The sequence below is a fragment of the Toxorhynchites rutilus genome, chromosome 3, assembly GCF_029784135.1.
Source record: "Toxorhynchites rutilus septentrionalis strain SRP chromosome 3, ASM2978413v1, whole genome shotgun sequence".
Lineage (NCBI taxonomy): Eukaryota > Metazoa > Arthropoda > Insecta > Diptera > Culicidae > Toxorhynchites > Toxorhynchites rutilus.
The window spans coordinates 237,218,609-237,242,740 of NC_073746.1; the positions used below are offsets into that span (position 1 = coordinate 237,218,609).

Sequence of the window (24,132 nt, forward strand, 5' to 3'; positions counted from 1 at the left end):
ATGACTCGATACAATTAATACAACTAGAACTACGCGCTTACAACGACACCTCGCGGAAATACCGCAGGACTTTTTTGACAGCCTAATATATTTTCACTCGAAATTTCTCACTCAAAAACTATAAGACCAATAAAATGTTGGTTAAAGAATGAAATGTAGGAAATAATGTATATTTTCATTAAATAATATCAAACAATTGAAAAAAATCATTGAATGAAAAATATGTTGAAAATAAAAATTCCTTTTTCTTAAAAAAATGTTTTTTTTTATTAATTCTGAAAAAATATGTATGAATGGCCCTTACGATTACCAACAAGTCATCCATACATCGGAGTCAACCAATAAGTCATCAATTTTTCAGGAGTCTCCAAAAGTCCAGGAGTCTACAAAAATGCCATATATTCCAGAAATTAAAAAAAAATAGAAAGTTGGCATCTTCGACAAAAGTCCATATTCTAATAATATCTAGAACTTTGTCGAATACACTATATCACTATTTTGACTTTAAACAAAGTTAGGATCAGTTGTAATTCTTTCAAAGAAAGCATGAAAAAGTTTTTGTTGCAAAAATATTTTTCCCTGTAAAAGTTTTGGAAATTGTTAGTAAAATTCGCATGATTTTTTTGAGAGTTAGAAAAAACTTTTTTGAGAAAAATGAATTCCAGTTTTCAAAATAATCATTTTTTTCAATGTAATTTGAAAAAAAATGCATTTTTTATGACAATTCAAACAATTTCCTACATTTCATCCTTTGACGAGAATTTTTAAGGTATTATAGTTTCTAATTTAGAAACTTCTGGATCAAATTTCTACTAGTTGTTGGAGACAACATGGGCTTTATTGTGTCAAAAATTGAAATTTAAAAAAAAAGTAGTTTTTGGAATAATCTATCTTCAAATTTTATTGTATTTTTTTTCGATAAAAAATAAGATTTTTTCAGTGTGTACTTTTTTAGAAGTGGAAAATTATAATCTATAACTTTGCCACGATCAAATAACCCGTTTAGATATTATAGTTTATTTTCTGAAATGATACCATTTTTTTGCACAGGCCCTTTTCAAAAATTAGTAGTGATCGTATTTAAAAAACTAATACCGTAAAATGGCATCGTATCAAGTGCCGAACAAGTTGGCAAAGTTTGAGCTAAACTAAAAATATGAAATTAGAAAATACTCCTAAAAAGTTCGTGTTGATTGGTGGAATGCATCTGTTGCTATGCAATTACGCAGATCGATACACATATGTTGAAAGGATTTTGACTTTTCCAATCACACTGAAAAATGGTCTTTCTTTTGTGAGCTTCGATAGCTCAATTATAACCCGAAAAATCAATAATTGATCTGTCAGAAACCATCGTTATAACTCCCGTTACAAATTGATCCGTACCACCAGAGGCACGATTGATTGAATGAATAATGGTGCCCATTACATCCGCTCAAAGCACTATTATGTGTTTTTGGTGTTTTCTATACCGATCGCTTACACGTTGAAATATTGGCTCATAACGAATCTTAATTTGCAAAGGTGCGAAACGTTCAATTCACGCCGTCATCCATGGACAAGAAAAAACCATCGATAGCCCCCGATTGGTTCTCACTTGTGGTTGAGGCTAATTTTACTTTCGGTTTCTTGTTGGGCTGCACAGTACACCACGGGAACCCGTTTTTTTGTTTTCGGGGTCAGGGATGTTGGGCCTTGTTGAAGATCGACCAAAAATATCTTGCCATCGCAAGTAATGTTCCCTGCAGCCAAAAGGATCGTGTACATACCTTCCGATCATTCATTTCGTATATTTCAATGTCAAGGTTTTTTCGGTGCCTCATGCAACGCTAAACATCTCGCCTTATGTAAGCCACGCGATGTAATTGAGTAAAAAATGCAAATTTCTCCCACTCCCGAACGTTGGCGTTCTCACGTGACTTCGACAGTTTCGATGGGTCGCCGTTGGGAATGCGGCAAAAGCAAATTTTCTCCGCTCATTAATTTAAAGGCATCACTGAAGGTTCGCCGGATTGGCCGATATCCGGGCGAGTGTTTTCTTTCGTTTATCCAAGAACCAACTACATAAATCAAAGATAAACGTTTATCAGCGCAAGAATTACCGGTTATGGCGATCCTTCCTGACAAGTTCGGCAAAAGCGGTCGTCTTTCCTCGCAGTTTTTCGTTGGGGTCCGAAGAAAACACTGGCTCCAGAAACCCGACGCGATCCAAATTTCAACACATACAAACGGGCATCGGTCGAATCGAGAGTAAACCGTGTTCAATCTGCCAGTGCACAACCTCATTGCTGCTGTAACCCCTCCCAGATACTTGTTCTCGAATGTACTGACAATTTTCGGTTCAACCATGCAAATTGTAACGAGGTAATGAATTATGCGCACAAGCAGCCGCCCGCGGAGGGTTGGAGCTCTTTTGTCGGAAGCACCGAATCGGCTTCCATTGGTGAAAAAAAAACGGGGATGGTGGGCAAATGAAAACAAAAATAACATCATACGGTTAAACCAGCGGCCAAGTTTAATCTTTCCATGGACCACAGCATCCATCATTGGAGCTAATTTTTTAGAAATGGTTGTAACGTAATCGCGCAACAGAATCCAAAAGTGTGTTTGCATAATGAGAAGATGTCAGTGAGATAAACAGAGTGTCGGGCACGATAAGTCAGAAGTGTTAATGAACTACCATGGGGATTCGAACGGGTGTCTTGAAGGCGGATGGAAGGTTGATTATATCGGAGTCATTAGAAACCGCGAAAATTTCCAAACAAAATTCCAATGCCAAACACAGCGCGAACTTTTTCATCATGGACGGTTACCACACCAAATCGCAATTTTTGTCTCTGATCCTCGGAAATGAATTATAAATAAAAAAGTTCAGCTAAACAATGAATTGGCTTGTGTGTAGTCTCTTGCATCTTTCTGAACAGTATGACTTCTGCTTCTCCATCTTAAACACGTGATTGAAACGATACATTTGTTGAGAATAGAATTCCATCCTACCTTTGAACAATTCGAGCACAATCTTCAGATGGTCTCGGCTTTTGTAAGAGGAAAATTTGGATGGAGCAGACAGGGACGCTAACAAATCAAACCTTTCATTGGATTCGGATATGTTGAACTGCTTGGATCACCTTGATATTTGAACGAAAACAAATTTGGCTCCTCAGTCCCGTGATTTGAGTTTTTTTGGTAGAATAAAAACATCTATGATTATAAAAAGGGTTTAGGATATGGATTTTGATTAACAAAAACAATTTGGATGAAAAAAAATATCAAAATAACTACAATAAATCCTAAGAAAAAAAAAAACTCCAATAAATTGTATGTGATACGTTTGAAGCATAATTGATGCTCCTTGTATCGCCTTTCAATTTCAAATGAAGTGAAAACATGTTCGCACGCAAAAGCACACTTCTCATATTCCCAAAAAAGACCACTATAATCGCTTATGATTTCTACAAATATCTACATTTAGGGCCAATTTTTCATTTGCCGACGCCAAAGTATATATTATTATCAATATTTATTTGATTTGTGCCAGCTCTTTTTTCCATGCTTCCCCGCAAAGCAAACCAGACAGAGATCAAATTTTGTTTTGAAAGACCTGTACGTTTAAGCTGTTTGCCGAATCGATACGTTCCTGGGAGTATTCCCTCCGGCAACGGCAGTTGGTTTGGTTGTTTTTTTTCCTTCTTCTAAACTGACAACTGCGAGCCACTTGTAAATCGACGCCATAAATATGGTCGATTAATGACTTAATCGAACATCGAAAGCCATGCTCTCAGATATCGAAACAAGCGCATTTAGAAAAGGCACTGAGCTTCGCGTCGATTGCGTATAGGAAGAGAGAAGCCGTCATAATAAGACGATGAAGCCGTTCATTTTTTATGATTATATGCGTACTTTTCCGCGCTATGATTAGCGAACATGCCGATCGATCGGCGGTCGACTATCGACGTGTTTAGATCTTGGGGACACGGAAGACACGGAGATTTGGGCAGCGATTCGCAGAATGTAGCGTCACATAGTGCGCGGAAGATCATGCGCGGTATGGTGCGCTGGTGGATGATGGACGGATTGCAAGATGTGTTATTCGTCGTCGCGTGTGAATCTTGATGTCTCGTAAATTCAATGAAAATGTACGGTTAATCTGATTCAATAGGCAAGGATAAATGCTGTGAGTGTGCAAAATGCTTTGGATGTTCAAATAGTTTTATCTACTCGAAAAAAAGCTTATTCAAATGCTGGAGATGTGGTAGCGGACTGTATTTTGGAAAATAACCCAGATCAATGCCACAACCATGTATAACTTAAAAAAAATATTCAGAAAACTTCAAAAGGGTTTGCTCATCACCGGAAATGTTCAAAACTCTGGGAAGCACTGACTGACAGCAGACAACTGTAGCCCCTATCCTCACCACTCGATAACGGAAATTTTGAATGCAAAATAAAATAAATAATGGCAGTCTCACATATACCGTTCTGGTTCATATTTCGGATACTCTTTAAAAATTTAAAATTAATGCTTAATAATCGAAAAATTATTATTTTCATTTTTAAAGAGTGTCCGAAACATGAAGCGGAACCTTGGAATTTCAAGCCACAATGGAGATCGAGCTGCGTTTCTTAGGATGTTCGATTCTTCGAGTTTTGTCAATGAGGGATTATCCTGTTGCTTTGTTGCTCATTTGTCTAATCGAGCGTTTCTTTATACCAACTAAAACAAGGAACACTAATTCAAACGCAAGAACAACAAACATAATTTTTCCGCCATGTTGGACTTTTCTTGGCAAAATGGTTGAATAACATTATAGTGCTCAGATAAACCACAGGGTATTTCATGTTTCAGAGTTGATGCAGCCAAATCGGCTGCATCTTGCTCCAACCAATCTTCCTTTAATACAGCTGTGTGATTTTCAACTGAAACGTTAATAAGTATGGATGAAGACTGAATGAGAACAAAGAACTAAATTCAGTGTTCCCTTCAAAGTGATTGAATTCAATCGTATCTTATGGGAAGAATGTGGTCGCAAAACTCGTTAAGGATTCCTTCTGTGTTATACCGATTTGTCTAAAATTGGTAAATACTACAGGAGCTGGGATTACTGGAATCGACATGTCAATTCCAATGAGTTTCTTTAATTTTGGAGCTAAAACTTCGGAACATTTACTGTACCAATGTAGTGTATTGATTCAGCGATGTGACCCCGACGCTCGATAGATAATCGAAGTACCCCGAAAAATTAGGTTTTATCGTAATGCGAATTCACGATAAGCGCTCTCCGCAATACCTCTACAAATCACACCGTTGTAAATCACGAACGGTTGTAGCCAGACTGAGGATGGAGGCAATGCTTGCCAAGTGAAGCCGAAAGTTGTCGACACTTGCTTCATCAGTATGGAAAAGTCCTTTAAATGCATTGCAATGCCTTGTTGTTACCCACATTCGTCCGACGGAGATGCTATTTCCGGTGAACTTCGCAAGGGGGGACGTTCCCGCACCCGATTTGGGAACATTTCTGTAAAATAACGTAACACTATTCCGAGCCAATCGAAGGGGATTTGTCGATGGATTTGCTTGTTTCATTACCGACATAAGAAAAGTCACCAAGTGCGAGAATCAGAAAGTGAACAACCCGTATGTCCCGTGCGTTTTCTACGACGGAAACGTCGAAACCTACGTTCGTCGTGAAAAAAAAGATCGTGTGCAGCTCCCTATATCCAAGCTCTCGCCGCCGCAGACGAAACATCGAACATAAAAAGCACTGTGCTGATACATCTGGAGGATCCACGTGCGAGAACAGAACACATACCAGCATTCTCTGATCGACACTGGAGCCGAAATGTTGGTGATTTCTCTCACGCAAGTTGCGTGACGCAACGTGAACAACTGAACTTCGCAAACGGAAGCACCCTCAATACGTACGGAATCAAATGCCTGAACATCGAAATTGGTTTCCATTGGCAATTTATCTGGGTTTTCAATATTGCAGATGTCGAGTCCCCCATCATCCACGACGATTTTCTGAAACACCACGATCTTCTCGCGGACCTGCAATGCGTCAAACTCATCGATAACCGAACCAACCTGGAAGGCTATAACATCAACGCAGTTTCGCAGCCGATGATCACCAACTACGGCGTGAACTCATTCTTCGCCGACATCCTGAAAGAAATCCAAGATATCACTGTGCTCAACCTAAGCCAAAGACCCACAAAGGTTAAGATCATTCACTAAAGTCTTCAGTTCAATCGGTTTTCTGTGGTAGTCAAACTGAATGAGGCTGAAGCTGAGTGTTTGTTTCTGATGGATCAAGGAATTCCAAGCTGCTGAGTCAGACCGCTGCACATGGAGAAAAAGTCGAACGAAACTTGGCGACCCTGCGGCGACTACAGATGACTCAACGCAATGATCGTGTCGGACCGCTACATCTTGCACGGTAGGATAGACCACCAGCGAGCATAACACCAGATCCCCGTCGCATCCGAGGACATACCGAATACCGCCATCACAACCCCTATCAGGCTGTTTGCATTCACATATATCCGTCGACGTCAAACAGCACAAGCAGCACCTGCATGCACTATTCAATCGGCTAGGTGATAATGGACTCATCATCAACGACCGTAAGTCGGTCAACCGGACGTCAAATCGCTCGGTCAATTCACTCAGGATAGCATCAAACCAAAACCAATCAAGGTGGACTAAACAGCTGAAGCGTGGGACGATAAACTTTTATCGCCGTTTCATACCACGAGCTGCTGAAACCCAATTCCTCTCCACTCGACGATCGCGAACAACTCTCGGAACGACAAAACCCTTGCTGTTGTGGAGCGATGAACAGAACGCTATATCGTACAACTACGTTATATATATTAGGTGTACCGGTAATTTTTTTCGGTATACAACAGATGGCATGACTTGATTATTATTCAAGTGAATCAAATTTCCATACATTCGTTGGAAAGCTACCGTCATTGCGCGTTTTTTTTCAGTATATGTCAAAAAGTTGAAGCATAAACAACATAGTTTTTTGCCACTTCGAAAATGTCGAATTTCGTACCAACGAGAGTGTTTTTGCGGGGAGTGTTACTTCATTACTTCAATATGAAGAAAAAAGCTGCGGAAAGTCATCGCATTTTGGTGAAAGTTTATGGTGACCATGCTCCAACTGAGCGAACGTGTTAGACGTGGTTTGCACGGTTTAAAAGTAGTAATTTTGACTTGGAAGACGAAGAACGTTCCGGACCGCCAAAAAAGTTTGAAGATAAAGAATTGAAGGCTGTACTGGATCAAGATCCGTTCACAAGCGCAACAAGAACTTGCATATACACTTGGAGTAGCTCAGCAAATCGTATCCGATCGTTTAAAAGCAATGGGAATGATTCGAAATGTCCTATGTCCTATATTGGGTGCCGTATGAATTGAAGCCACGACACGTCGATCGCTATTTTCACTTGTGAACTACTGCTCCAAAGGCATAAAAGTAAGGTTTTTTTTTGCATCGAATTGTTACTGGCGATGAAAAGTGGGTCCATTATGACAATCCTAAACGTTGGGCAACGTATGTTTACCCCGGTCATGCATCAAAATCGACAGCCGCGCGGAATATTCACGGCCAAAAGCTTATACTGTCTATCTGATGGGACCAGCTGGGTGTGGTGTACTAACGTGTGTTAAATAAAAAATGAGAATTTTTTCAATACCTTTCAGTAACTCAAATAAAGAGCGTAAAATTTTCTTTCTCCAAGAAAATTGCTCTTTGGGCTCCCTAGAAACAGTAGGCGTGTTTGGTTTTGCTAGTTTGAATTTAGTCAAAGCAAAGATGGCGTCGAAACAGCTCCGCGAACGCATTGTACGGTTCTACGAAACGCTTTTCCAGCAAGGAAAAAAGTGAAAAAGAAGAAAATGTACCTGTCAGTACGGTATATCGTATCCTGGGTTCCTTGAACGTAGAGCGGGAGGTCGGAAGTGGTCGTACGGTGACGATAATGACGAAGCAGAGGAAGACATTGTTAAGAAGCTGTTTGACAACAAGGACGCAACCAGCCTGCGTGATGCCGGTCGGAAATATGGCTGCTCCCACGTATTGATCCATCGGACCCTCAAGATGGAAAGAATCGTCTGCAGGAAGAAGACGAGGTCGCCTGAATACACGGAGGAGCAGATTGAGACGGTTATATCACAGTGTCGGTGGATGACCAAAAAATACCGCGGGACGTCTTTCGTTCTGGACGACGAAAGCTATTTTCCGCTGTCCAAAACGCATATTCCAGGAAATGATAATTACTACTCCAGCGACAAGTCATCCACACCGCCTGAAGTGAAATACAAGCACAAGTTTGAAAAAAAGGTTATGTTGCACATCGCCATTTCCGACCGGGTCATTTCAAAGCCTTGGTTTAAGCCGAGCGGTCTGGCAAACAACCAACAAATCTATTGAGAAGAGTGCCTCGATAAAATCCTGCTGCCGTTCCTGAACGAGCATCACGCGGATGGGAAGTACGTCTTCTGGCCGGACAAGGCGTCTTCCCATTACGCCAAGAAGACGCTGGCGTATCTTGAAGAGAAAAAGATACCGTTCGTGCCGAAAGATCGTAACCCAACAAACTGGCCCCAGTGCCGCCCAATAGAGGATTTCTTTGGCTCACTCAGTGCCCTAGTGTATAAAAACAATTGGAGGGCCAAGAACACGAAGCAACTGACTACAAGAATCCGGAATTGTATCCGGAAAATGGACGTAAGTGCCGTACAACGTTCTTGTGAGAGCATCGCGACAAAGTTGCGTCGAACAGCAGACCACGGCCCTTACTCAAACATTCACTGACATTTTTTTGAAGAAAATACATTATGTTATTAATAAAAAATACTGAAATCGATGAAAAAAAATATTTTTTTTTTATATGTGATTGAAAATATTCTCATTTTTTATTTAACACCCGTTATGAGCTGCTAAAACTGAATGAAACCAATACGGGGGACTTCTACCGAAGACAATTGATGTGTTTGAGCCGTGCACTGAAGGAAAAACGGCCACAATACGAGTAAAGACACGTTACTTTTCTTAAATGATTACGATTTCATAAAGTATTGAAATATCATAAATTTTCAAAAATTGATATCTCCATTTTGTTGAGTCTGACATGGCACCACTATACAGCAATTCCAAATGAAATCGACAAATGACAAAACATGAGTATTTTTGATTCGAATGAAAGTATTTAACTAACTCCGTTTGGGTTAGAGGAAATATGAGTTTTCCACAGCAATTGGGAATTTTTTTGACTCAAGCGTAACTTTTGAAAAGGGCATATCGATTTGAGTAAGAGAAATCTTTGATAATTTGTATCTCAAAAACTATGAGTCGTACCGAAATAGTGTCTTAGAAAGAGTTATAGAGTATTGATGGTTGAATATGAAAAAAATGTACACTGAGAAAAAAATTAGTACTCTTTTTTTTATTTACAAAATAAAAATTCAATTTGCAATATCCAAAATACATATTTTTTAATTTTTTCTTCATACAAAATAGAAGTCATGCAGAAAATTCAAAAATGAGCCCAAGATGGTGAAACTATTTTTGACGAACTTTGTGGAACATCGAATTTTTAGGAATTTTCGAAACTTCGAATTTTTGTATGTTAACAATCATTTTTAGCCACAAATGATGAATCCTGATGTGATTTAAAACAAAAAAGGTTATTATCAATCTCCTTTTAAATGTAGCCATTCTCGAAATATTTAAAAAAATATTTCTAATTTATTGTCTTTTTTATAGTAAGTAATTCCTTTTAATATGGTTGTCGTGTTATACCGTCGTGTTCATGAAATTTTATGAATTTGCTTATAATTTCCAACAACTTTTCCAAATACATCATCATGGTTCATTTTTGGATTCAAGCGTAACTTTTGAAAAGGGCGTATCGATTTGAGTTAGAGAATTCTTTGATAATTTATATCTCAAAAAATATGAGTCGTACCGAAATAGTGTGTTAGAAAGAGTTATAGAGTATTGTTGGCTTTGAAAAAAATGTACACTGAGAAGAAAAATTAGTAATCTAATTAAGTCTAATTTATAATCTTTTTATAGTAAATAATCTCTTTTAATATGTTTGTCGTGTTATGTTTCGTAACTTAACTCCTAAACATATGTGTTTACCATAACGATGTATTTGGAAAAGTTGTTGGAAATTATAAGCGAATTCATAAAATCTCATGAACATGATGGTATAACACGACAAACATATTTAAAGGGCCTATTTACTATTAAAAAGGCAATAAATTACAAATATTTTTTTAAATATCTCGAGAATGGCTACATTTAGAAGGAGATTGATAATAACCTTTTTTGTTTTAAATCACATCAGGATGCATCATTTGTGGCTAAAAATGATTGCTAACAAACAAAAATTCGAAGATTCGAAAATTCCTAAAAAATTCTTTCAGTCCGCTTTGGTTTTGTCTGACACTGAACACACTTAGTAGGACGCTCAAGAATGAACGGTCTAGGGTATAAGATAAGATATAACGACGGCCGACCATATCTTTTAGATGATTGATTTCAAGATGTACGCCGATTTTCGGGCTAGGTGTGTCTATTCAGGTAGCGAAGATATAAACTTCCCTGGTCGAAACAAATGTCGCTGTGTCTATTTGTTGAGAGAACAACTTACCGAATCCGTAGGTTACGAGGTTTACGAAGGTGAGTTTATAAGGGACATTGTTCGTGGTGAACTGGATTCTGGCAGCTCACTAGGATTTACCATTCCGAAATCAAACAGAGCCAAACGACACGTTCTTGAATCGGGTGAACTGTGTTCTGAGGGCACAATGTATGGTGATAAATATGGTGAAGGCATCTAAAATACAGTTATCTATGGGATTGTCCGAATATTCCTAAGTCTTGACTAAAAATTCTGCAGAGTCCTTTGCATTAAGAAGCTTGAGGGCAGGTATAGACTGGAAAATATAAAAACGGTGCATCTGGTGTCGTTGCATCTCTTGGAAGAACACACACCGATCTGTATCGATGTGTTTGGCATTCGTTTCAATTCAGAAACTCGAGTGATTTTTTTCCATCACGACAATGCACCAGCTCATGTCTTAGAAATTGTGCTCGCAAAATTAATGGAAATAGGGTTCCAACTTGTCTCATATCCCCCCTGTTCTCCAGACTTGTTTCCCTCAGACTGCTAGTTGTTTCCTAATTTGAAGAAATGACTACCGGGGAAAATATTTTATTCTAACGAGTGATTGTGATTGATTGTGATTGCAAAAACGAAAAGCTATTTTTCAGGCTTGGGCCAATCCTATTCTTCGGAAGGGATCAACAAACTAGAGCAGCGTTGGACGAAGTGTATAAGTCTAAAAGGAAACTACGTTGAAAAATAAAAGAGTAGTTTTTATTTTTGCAAGTGCTTTTCGGTGACTAACTATTTCAATGCATTTTCCTTTGCGTGAAATAACTTTCTTAATCATACTAATTATGTAGATTTTGCCCCTATTGTCCACAATCGGTCAGCTACCAAAGCAAACATTATTGATGAGCGATCGACGAAAAAAAAAGATCATCAGAAGAAACCGATTCGCACGAAGCGCAGAGGCGTTTTTCGCACACTTGTTTTAACGACGTGTGAATCGAGGTTGCCCCGAGGGTACGGATCCTGCAGTTGGCCTCTTCATGTGTGCCGGTGACTGTGTGGATCAAAGGCACTATAGCAGCAGCTGAGTAGTGTGTCTTTTCGGAATAAAATCACTAGGAAGGAGGAGGCAGTTTCGCTTGCAATCTATCCGTCCGTGCCCTAAGGTGACGAGCAAGAACCGCGATGCGCGAACGGTGTAGGTTCAAGTTGGAATTTTTGAATATAATTTGGTGCGTGGCGTTGATTTTGAACTCATAAGCATACAAATTGAGCGTTGGTCATTTTGTCTGCATATGTAATCATACAAAAAGTGATGCGAAATACGTTTACTTTTCTCAAAAAGTCACAATTTTGCAATGCATTGAATTTTAATAAATTTTTGAAAAATAATACCCACATTTTCGTAAGACCGATAAAACCAGTTGTCAAACTTTAGGTGCATACGATCTTCAAAATATTAATAGCTGCCACTATATGCACAATGTTTTTAAAAATCGGAAAGGATCGGGTCAAAATTGTCTGAGTTTTGTTTAATGGAATTGCTCCTCCCTCAAATCAGGAAAAGAACTAAAATGTATCTGTGAACTATTTAGTGATCTACTAATCACGCACTTTTCATCTAGCCACGCAAAGGGTATAATTTTCTAGCGAATCATCGATAATTTACAGTCTCATCTATGATACGCACGAGCTATTAAAAAAGAACTGCTACCACATCGCCACTCCATCGGCGAAAAAAGTTTTGTGCGAAATGCCGGGTGGTATGGCGTTTTTTTACGAGTTCCAATTACAATCGATAGGATGTCGTAAACCATAGCGGTCTATAGAAGCGTCAAATTGGCGAATTAAATGATTGTTATGCGTAGAACCGGTATGACGAATTCGTCCTCCTACTGGGCTTTTGTAGCCGCCATGGGGACGAACTTTGCGTGTTTGAGGTGTCCGATAAAGCCCCGGGGGGTAAATTAGAAATTTTGTGGAACGTTGAAATACGATCACATCGAAACAGGCGGTACATGAACGGCGTGAGCTTCGAAGAAGACTCATCGAAAGTAGCGCGGCGCGGCGTCGACTTGGAGTGGTTTGATATATTGATCACCGCATTGATTTATTCGCATATCAGGTGAAGAATTGTCTAGACGTCGTTTATTTTCGGGCATAATGATTTAATTTTTTTGCGGGGTGGATTAAACAATATGCAAATGGTTTCCTTGTAAGGAAATGCTTTTGGCCGAAGGTGTTGAACAAAATTGCGTTTTATGGCGCCTTTTGTTGGCAGGACATCAATATCGCTTTTATTAGACTTGTTAACATCCGAGGCAATATATTGAATCTTCGGTGATGAGCTCGTATATAACAACAAAGCAACTGCAGACTCCGATTGTGCTGCATTCATTATCATGTATTCATAAAAAACAAAGAGTAAAAGGCTCTATAGACGAATTTTATGCCAACTCTTCAGGCCATTGGAAGCACCATTTCAAATTGCAGTGAAACGATGTGAGTGTAAAAATATTGGCCATTTAAACAACTTTGCATAAAAATTTGCATTTTTACTTCGAAAAAGAAATATATTACTGTTTGGAAAGGGCCAAAGTTTTTTTTCTTAAATTTTTACAAAAATTTATCATGTAGAAAATTGTTAAAATTTTCATTAGAAAATACTGACAAAAAATCATTTTATATTTTATATCCATTTTCCTCAGAACATTTTTTTTTTAATTCTCAAAAACAATATATGACTAGCCCATATATGGAACAATCCAATCCGATAAGTTAATTTATGCATCGGAAGATGGGTACTTTTGCGGGGAAACGTATTTTTAACAACAACTTTTTCATGTTTTCTTTGAACAAATTACAAATGTATTCGACAAAGTTTCAAATCATATTGAAGTATGGTCTTTAGTCGGAGACGTCAACTTTATATCTTTCATAGTTTCTGGAGTATATCGCCTTTTTGTATGTAGATTCCTGAAAAAATAATGTTTTACACGTATCATTTTTGTGTGTATATTCTCGCTTTTCAAATGTTTTTGAAATGTTTCTAAATATAAAAAAATATTGCAGAACATGTCAATCGCGATAATCTTCTTCTTCTATATATTAGGCTGTCAAAAAAGTCATGCGGTATTCCCGCGAGGTGTCGTGGTAAGCGCGTAGTTCTAGTTGTATTCATTGTATCGAGTCATACTATAGCTTGTTGGAAAGGTATTTTATAACAGCTATAATATAGTCCTTGACAGTGTTTTGTTTGGTTAAGTCGTTCGTGAGTTATAGTGTTGCAAATATGGAGCAAAATAAAGAGAAAATCCGACATATTTTACAGTACTAATATGACAAAGGCAAAAATGCATCTCAAGCTGCCAATAAAATTTGTGCTGTTTATGGACCCGATACAGTTTCCATTTCCACCACACAACGATGGTTTCAACGTTTTCGTTCTGGTGTAGAGGTCGTCGAAGATCGCCACGCCCCGGAAGGCCTGTCAAGAGCTGGGGATAAGTCATCAAACCGTTAGTAACCATTTGAAGAAGCTTGGATTCACAAAGAAGCTCGATGTATGGGTGCCACACACGTTGACGCAAAAAAACATCTTTGACCGTATCGACGCTTGTGAATCGCTGCTGAATCGCAACAAAATCGACCCGTTTCTGAAGCGGATGGTGACTGGCGATGAAAAGTGGGTCACTTACGACAACGTGAAGCGCAAACAGTCGTGGTCGAAGCCCGCTGAAGCGGCTCAGACGGTGGCCAAGCCCTCATTAACGGCCAGAAAGGTTCTGCTGTGTGTTTGGTGGGATTGTCAAGGAATAATCTATTATGAGCTGCTTCCCTATGGCAAAACGCTCAATTCGGACCTGTACTGCCAACAACTGGACCGCTTGAAGGTAGCACTCATGAAGAAGAGGCCATCTTTGATAAACAGAGGCCGCATTGTCTTCCATCAGGACAACGCCAGGCCACACACTTCTTTGGTGACGCGCCAGAAGCTCCGGGAGCTCGGATGGGAGGTTCTTTTGCATCCGCCGTATAGTCCGGACCTTGCACCAAGTGACTACCACTTGTTTTTGTCCATGGCGAACGAGCTAGGTAGTCAGAAGTTAGCCACAAAAGAGGTCTGTGAAAATTGGCTATCCGAGTTTTTTGCCAATAAGGAAGCGAGCTTCTATAACAGGGGTATTATGAAGTTGGCATCTCGTTGGGAACAAGTCATCGAACAAAACGGTGCATATTTGACTTAAAACGGATGATTGTAACTAATTTTATGAACAAATGAAAATTCAAAAAAAATACCGCAGGACTTTTTTGACAGTCTAATATATATAAAAACGGATTTCTGTCTGTCTGTCTGTCTGATTCTTATGGACATACAAATGAAACACAAATTTAATGCAAATACAAATTTACAAATTTACAAATTTACACATTACTCGGGAATTAATCAAGTAAATGAAACCATATTTGGCATGTGGAGGTTTTAGGGTGCAATAAATGTTTCTATGATGGTTAGACTCTCCACCCCCCTCTCTAAGGGGGGCTGCCATACAAATGAAACACATTACTCGAGAATTATTCAAGCAAATAAAACTAAAAATTATATCTTCAGCTTTCGCTTATAATCAGATAAGAGTGTATAGATCACGTTGACCATGCTTCACTGTCAATTTTTCGTAAATTTGGAAAAATGTCGTCGAACGAATAAGAGCGTCGTGAATTAATCCTGCGCACTCATTTCGAGAATCCGGAGTTGTCACATCGGGACATCGGTAAGATGCTGGGAATCTTCCAATCCACGGTCATCAGAGTACTAAAACGATACTTCGAGAACCTAACCATCGACCGGAAGGTGAAGAACGGCAAAAATGGATGCTCCGTCAGTGAAAAAGATCACAAGCGCGTAGTTAAGCAGTTTAGACGTGATCCGAGAAGCTCGGTCCGGGATGTCACCAATAAGCTGAATTTGTCAAGTTCATTCGTCCAGCGGACCAAGCAGCGGGAGGGCCTGCGTACATGCAAGGTTCAGAAGGCTCCTAACCGCGACGAAAGGCAAAACATGGTGGGGAAGACGCGAGCCCAGAAGCTGTACACCGAAATGCTGACGAAGCCGCATTGCCTGGTAATGGACGACGAAACCTGCGTCAAAGCGGACTTTCATCAGCTGCCGGGCCTGTTGTTCTTCTCCGCAGAGGACCAATTCAGCGTTCCGGAGGAGATTCGCAAGCAGAAACTATCCAAGTTTGCCAAAAAGTACATGGTGTGGCAAGCGATCTGCTCTTGCGGAAAGCGGAGCGCCCCCTTCGTGATGACCGGCACGGTAAACGGTGCTGCCTTACACAACTGTGAAACACAAATTTCTGCATTACTCGAGAATTATTCAAGCAAATGAAACGAAATTTGGCATGTGGAGGTTTAAAGGTGCAATAAATGATTGGTGGTAAGATACTCCTCCCCTTCTCTTAGGGGGGCTGCCAAACACAAATTTCTACATTACTCGAGAATTAATCAAGGAAATAAAACCAAATTAGGCATATGGAGGTTTTAGGGGATAAGTAACATTTTAAAGTGGTTTAACACTTCTCCTCTTCTCCACTTCTCTTCTTTAAGGGGGGAGGGGCTGCCATACAAATGAAACACAACCTTCTGCATAACTCGAGAACTAATCAAGCAAATGGAACCAAATTTCAAATGTGAGGGATTTTGGGTACGAGAATTGTTTCTATGATGGTATGACACCCCTTCCTCATCTGAGAAGGAGAGGGGGTCCCATAAAAATAATGCTCATATTTCAACCAAACATGACAATTGAAAATTTTCGGAAAACTCCGAAGGAAAATCTGTATCAAACATTTATTCCATGTAACGGAGAAACATGTTATTAGCAAGTGGTTGAAAAATCCTGCACGAGGATTGTGTCTGAAAATAATCTGATATTATAATGTCGAGGTTTGGTAGAAGTACTGAAATTTTATAGTGAAAAATAATTTTAAAGGGTAGATTAGAAAATCAATCAAAATTTTGCAGGTCTAATAGTTTTTGATGTTGGAATGATTGGAATATGCGTACATGCATTTGTTTTTAAATACTAAAATACATCAGAAAAACAAACCTCATTATGGAGGAATGAAATATATGTGTTTGTGTCATGTAAAATATGTTAGGCACCCCCCACGAATTTAAACATTTAAACAAAGAGTGGCGTATTCTCATGTCATCGAGTCGCACATGTCACGACGTTTGTCTTTTCCTCATCCTGTTTCCAGGATTCCGCGTGGGGGAAGCATCAGCCTTCACTTGCTCTCTAGGATGAAGCGAATTCGGTTACCCGCCATAAATAGACTTCGCCATGCTCTTCCACAGGTTGCCTCTGTGTATTCATCTGAGTACGAAAAATGCATTATCTATAGTTTCCATCTGCTTTCGGGTCTATTTGTACGCAATAAGCATTGAACATGGGTTACGATGTTTATCGAGCGGAAAATACGACAATTAACACCATCAAGCGTAAAAGTAACTAACGCGAACGCATAGTTGATGAAGTTGCATACATTTATAGCAATATTGGTTGCGTTGTAACTGATTTGTCGAGTGAAACAAATTGTGCTGACATGCTGGTTCAACTAAGCATTAATCGTGTCCCGTTCGACACAATCTGTGTTTTATGATTCGTTGGACTTTATTGGTTTCAAAACAAAAGCCGGTAGCGTAAATGAAAAAAAAGATTAATGGGCGATAAATCAGCTGGATTATATCGGAGAGAAAGTTCAGTGGCAATGAAAAGACAATTCATAAATCATGTTTTAATCAAGCTTCCAAAACTGCGGGCGAATGCTTACTGCGTGATAATTCGCATTTATGCTTGTTATAAAAAAGCGAAAAAGATTGGGAACAAGTTGAGCACTTTGAAATTGATTTGATCGTTTCTTTTTCCTTTAAACCGAATGACAATTTTTCTGTCGTCACATATGTTCTAGACAGAAAAAATAGTTTAACCGAGCAAAACTTCCTCTCACAAAAAAGTAAATAAAGCAATAATTTCATAAATCTTGGTGATCGTCAGCGCACGTTTTTCTTCCTTTCCTTTTGCATCCGTGCACCAGATGGGATCAATTTATGGGATCAATCGCAGAAGGTCAAATTTTAACAATGTGTTAAGTTCAAGAGGCGATCCCTCCCGACGCCTGCCGATAGAAGGAGCACAAGCGACTTAGCGGTAACCGTTGAACGTTTCAGTGCAAGCAGAGAGGTCATTTGTCTCTCTTGGTGATCAAAATAAGGCATTGTTTTACACAGGGCGGTTCCCTGTATTTATTGGTTACGCAACGAAATGTTTTGCTCCCAACAGTGTGTTTATTGTGATGAATTGAGCTCATTTGGGAATTTACGATGGTTGATAACATTTTCGGGTCCTTCCGATGGTATGTTTCGTTTTTTTTACTCTTAAGGGATAAATTTATTAGACAGAAAATTAGACAATGATATGGCAATGGTTCGAAGATATTCGAGTGCAGGAACCAGGCAGGCAGAAGCATATTTTTTATCAGATTTGAAACAATGGTTTGGACCTCCAACGATTACATCTGGTAGAATGTATAATTAATTCCAAGAACGACCCAAATTTATACTAATTGTAAAACCATTTTTACCGTTTTCAATCAAGCAGAATTGAAGAGTTTTTCAACAAAATTACGGATTTGAAAGATAACTTAGAGAGCATTCATTCGATCTAAAATGTACGATGGTATTGAGGGTGTTCGGGGCATATGATTTTCGTTCGAATGTGCATAAGAAAAAACTAACTAGTTTTAATTCTCAACGCATCGTCATCATCATTGGTGATTAGAAATTCTAAACTATTTTCTCTCATAAAAGTAAAGAACTTTCTATCTTTTAATTCATGTCTCTATTGAAGAAGTCCTCACCACGTTCAGAAAACATTACCAACAGTGCTGAACTTTCACACGATAAATTCTCATTCTCGCGCTGAACAAACAAATGTATTTCTCTGTTTTTTATCGTCCGATCGTTTCAATAGCAATTTGTATTTATTAACAATTCTCTTGTGGCGTTCTTTGCCGATGTTATTAAATTCCAAGCCCAATGAGAGCGTAAACAAGCGATAAAGTTTACAGCATCCAGCCCAGACTATCACGTGGCCCAGATGAAAGCGAATGGGTCACAACATTCCTTAAATGGAAAGCGAACTTCTTCGCGCCGCCTTTCGTAAATGGCGTATATGGAAGTCCCCTCCTCGGAGACTTGCTGCATTGCGACACCCGCACTCACAGTACACTCGGTTCAGGAATCTTGTAGAACGTGACAAATAAAGTGTTTTAATATAATTTAGAGCATACTTTAATGGCTCGTGTAAGATGAGTGTTTAATGTATACACTGGCGGCATGGCGCACACGCTGCATAACGCGTCCTTGTAACGCATCGTGTTAATGCAAGGAAAGTCGTAAATCATATCCCGAGTGGCGATGCAAGAGTAGTGTTGCTCAACACGTTTCGAAATCAGATCGTGAATATAATTGGAATAAAGTTAGCTATTGCAGGACTTATATTCGCCAACAGGGGGAGAGAATTCAATTGGCCAGGAAGTATGAGATATAATAAATTGTTCCGAGTTCTAAGAACCCCGCTGCTATGACAACCAAAGCACTCTAACCGGTATCAATTAGCATGGTGGAAATTTATGTTATCATGCTTACGAATATTTGACTTACGGAATTCTCACCAAGCACTTTTTGTGTGTTATAATCCATTAGCATTTTTCTCGCTAATAAGGGCAAAAATGCGCATGAGACATAAGGGATTTCCTATGCGGCGATTTTGACTAATCGGTTGGAAATTAGATTTCGCTGGTTCTGTTACGGCTAGAATCGTTTCGGTCACGTGCAAGTGGAGATTTATGATATAAGTTGCACTATGCAAAAAAAGGAAGACTAGTGTTGACAGAAAACATATCATCGTCGACAGAAAAATGCTTTTTCGTGTGTTAAAGGGTGAAAGAACAAATAGAAGCACCATATTCAAAAGCTTGTATGTTTGTATGTATGAGAGCCGTCTCTTTCTTTCAGACTGGACGTCAGCTTGGGATTTTACCCAAAAAAAGTCCAAACGATTTCAAACGGGGATCGAACCAAGGCAGAATGGGTTGCAAGGCTGTTTTCCACGACCACGTTATTCACATACCCATTGGTGCTGATGCATAAATGCGTAATAATATTACACCACATTCTAAAACGGAGTTTGGGAAGTGTTTTCTAAGAGTGACACGTAGAGCATAAACGTGAACCTATATCCTTTTCGGTCTGGGCCGTGTATGTGGAAAAGTATGCGAAAAGGTTTAATGTGTGCTTATTTGCAATGTACCTCTTGTTTCGCTCGCTCATATTGCTCTTATATTGCTATGGCATATATATTATACAAATGCTGTACCAGTATGGGAGAGTAGCACATTCTCTGTTATTTTTAAGCTCAGTTTATGTAACAAATCCAGAAGACAAAACCTGTGCTAAAAATTGATTTTAGGTGTACGATGTAACTGCGATGCCTTAGAACGTTATCTTACTGTAGTGATATAGAAACTGAAACGCTCGCAGCCCTATCTGCGACTAAAGGTACGCCAGCTCACCTTACTATGCTAGGTGTAACGCTAACCACTCGACCACGGGAGCACTTGGCCAGATCTAATGCTTGCGTTTAGATCACTAAAAATCCTATATCATCTACCTATAGCGGACTCAATTCACAGTAACATGGCGGACATCTTCATCTTTGGAAAAATACGAACCAACGATTTCAACGACTTATGAACCGCGACATAAAGTGCATTTTTCTGTAGGCATTGGCAGTTCACACATTGCCTGTGACCACTCATCACACCAAATGTAACTACAGGGCGGACTCGATTCTATACAGTCACCGATTTCTTTTCACTGTATATAATCGAGTTTTTTTCTATTTGTTTTTTACACATATATTTTTTGTTTTTGACGTAGAACTACGTCTTTCATTAAGGGTGTCAAATCAGAAAACAGGTCACGTTTTTATGAAATAAAGTTAACGTTAATAACTATTTTTGCCGCGAACGGATTTTGGCGATTTACATACTAAACGAATCGGAAATTCCGTAAGATTTGTTTAATATGCCATACATTAGAATCCCCTTGTTAGTAAATGGTTTAAATTCATGAAAACTTTAAGTGTTTCTATTTTCCCATACATTTGTTCTGTCCATTTGAGTGCTTTCCCGAACAGAGCTATCAATAACGAGCAACTTATCGACGACCAACGGAGGGGAAATCGTAGGATTTAAAGTCTCCGTGAACAAAGGAAAAGAAGAAGAATGAAGAGGAATACTTGCCTAGAGTATAAACAGTGGATCTCGCTGAGGCAAACTTTCATTCGGCATCGGACTGTTGAGTAATCCAGTTCACTTTGCTTTCGCTGCGCTTCGATCTAAGATTGGACCCCAGCAGTGGTAATCCAACTTGGAAATCGTCGTTTAATTTTTCTGTTCGTTTTTCGCGTTATTCGTATCGTGTGTTCTTCTTTCCGCGTCATAAATTGGACGCTTCGCGTAGTGTGCGATGAGCAAGAAGAAGAGGAAGGCAGGCTCGAGCCCTGCAAAAAACGAACGATTTCGAGGTAAGCGTCATCTAATGATGCACGCGGTGTTGGTGCAGTGAAAAGCGCTCGCACTGAACCGAGCCTTTGCGAATGTGACACCGCACCGAACAACAGCGAAGTAGGCGATTTCGGCGCGTCGGTCGAAAATGTAAACGCCCATGCAGCAACCAAAATCAAGCTCCCTCCGCTGGTGGTGAAGGCGGTCGCTCTTGACAAACTCATCAGCGAATTCGCATCGATGGGTGTTACAGCAGAGTACAAACTGTGTGGTCTTTTTCCAAGCAGTTAACATTGTTTATTTTCCGTCTTCATAAGGGCTTTTTTTGTGCCTTTGAGAATGCATCAATGCATTAAACTGACGTTATGGCGAAGCAGACGTTAAGATTGTGCACCAAAAAATTATTTGGGAATACTAAGCATCTTGAATATCTTACTGGAATGTTATAAGTTATTTGGGTTCGCGTGCCAGTCGCAAAACTGCCTCCAACTAGGATTGCATTTGCGCTAATATTGATCATAATGAAGCATTGCTACTGTTTTCGAGGTTGTTATTAACAAAAAGAGTTTATTTCTCTTGTTTAGTCATCAAGAAAGTAAATGTTCTGGAATTTTGTATGTGATTAGGTTTTGCTTGCCAGTAGCAAACTTCCTCCACTAAGGGAGACAGCTGCGCTTATCTCGAGCATAAGAAAGTAATGCAACTCTTTTCGAGGCCAGTGATATTAACAGAAGCGTTTCTTTTGAGAATAGTGCAAAATGATGAGAAATGTTTATATTGCTAGTAGTTTTAAGCCACCAATGTATGGCTCTGTATGGTGAACGCTTGTTTGGCGCTTGGTTTACACTTAGTTTGTACGAACGATATCTAGAGGTGCGATTCCTTTGAGGCAATACTAAATAACATGTAGCATGATATTTGATACTTGCAAGTGTTGTCATTGTTGTTGTTTACATGCGGTGCCAAAGATATATTGATGTAGTTATGAGATATGGAATAATGGTGCTGGTGCAACATGTATATAATCGACTGTAGCCGAGTCTATGTCAATTTCGAAAAAGGCCACCGGAATAGCGTTCGAGGTAAATTTTCAATGCATTGACATGAAATAAATTGCGACATACGATTGTTTTGCGAGGGCAAGAATGAATCATCAATCAATTATCGTCAACTGATTCTACAATGAAAAAATCATTTCAGAGATTATTCTACTAAGCAGTTGTTTCTAAAATTTCACAGCATTATAGAATAATATCCGAAGGTATAAACAAGCGACTTATATAAAATAACAGCGTAGTTCTACGTCAACAATGCGGTCGTATCTTGGACACAACCTCCTATAATTTTTGAATATAAAAAAGAATTTGAGTTTTGATTCAAGGTCATAAAGGTCATAAAAATCTTCTCTCATATAAAAATCTGAATTCTTTCATGAGGTGGTAAAGGATCATATTTGTTCGAATTTCAACAATGACAGAGTTATGGAACTTTTTCTCTGTTTCGGGCTCTGTTTGCCTTAAACTGGCTCTTATACAAAAAAATTACACTACGTAAGACAATTCTGCTGCTTCCATTTGAAGATGAGAAAATTCTATACAGGACACAGTTTAGAAATTTCCAAATTAGTGGATTTAAGTAACATTTTAGGAGTGAAAAACTCAAAAGCTAGTGGTTGATTGCATAAAAAAAAATCAGTTTGACCTCCAAACATAAAAAATACATAAATTAAAATTTTAGGTAGGAAATTTTCAAAAAAATGGTTCCTGTTATAATACACCAGGGAACAATCTTTAATGTTGATGTTTTTTTAATAATGTACTTTAACACCATATATTAATTCTCCAGAGATTGAACGGAACCGCTGGATGTCATTCCGAAAAACCAGCATATTACTTCTGTAGGAGGTCAATTCAAAGGAATCAATATAATATGTAGTGAAGAAACGTTGCTACAAAATAATCCCCCTTACTATTTACCAAACTTCGCATGCAGTTTAGTTTTTTTTCTCGTAAGAAGATTTGAGAAGGGGATATTCTATTATAGAGGCACGAATTTCGGACGTTGTATCGTCCATCTGCATGGAAAGAGGCGAAAATAATACCTGTGGTCGAACCGAGAAAAAACCCTACATCCCTCACCAGCTATAGGCCAATAAGCTTGCGCTCATCAATCAGTAAACTGTTTGGGAAACTTTTTCCCAACCGTTTATTAGCATTTGTTAATGAAAATAATATTCCCCCAGAGCAGTTTGGATTCCGAAGGGGTCACAGCACAATCCATCTCAAAAATAAAATTCTCTAACATAAAGCAGTATCTAACAGCTATGGCATTGTTGGATGTCGAAGAGGCATTTGACAACGTCTGGCATGGTGGACTTATTTATAAGCTTTGCATAAGCATAAGCTTTCTCAATATTCCAGTTTGTCTGGTTGAAACAATTACCTCCAAGATCGAACGAGATTTTTCGAACAAGATTTCTCTGGGCAGTGTTGGGTTAGGAAGCTTCTCTTCAATGCTGGTATTCATTGCTGGTGATCATTGCTTTATAATATTTTTATGTCAGACTTTCCAAATTTTCCAGTTAGTTGCAATTATTTCATCTTTGTGGATGATACTGCAATCACAGTCAAGGGAAGAACCCCGCGGGAACTGACAGGTTCGCCCAAAATTGATTTTTAGCTCATGTTTTGTCATCCCGATTTATTACATTAAATGAGCGTAAAAATGACAGAAAAGGCCGAGATAGATATAGAACTCCTTTATGCTGGAAAGTGTTTTCTAGGAGTAAAATTAGAAAAAAATTAGAATTTTTTTCCAAAAATTTTTTGGTAATTATTTGTGAAAATTTGTGAAACAA

The 24,132-nt window shown here is 38.9% G+C and overlaps 1 protein-coding gene across 6 annotated transcripts in view; it reads right to left on the reverse strand.

Moving 5' to 3' along the window:
* Positions 1 to 24,132, reverse strand: part of LOC129775573 (calcium uptake protein 3, mitochondrial) — a 164,432-nt gene that overhangs the window by 34,827 nt on the left and 105,473 nt on the right. The gene's annotated exons all lie outside the window — the stretch shown is intronic.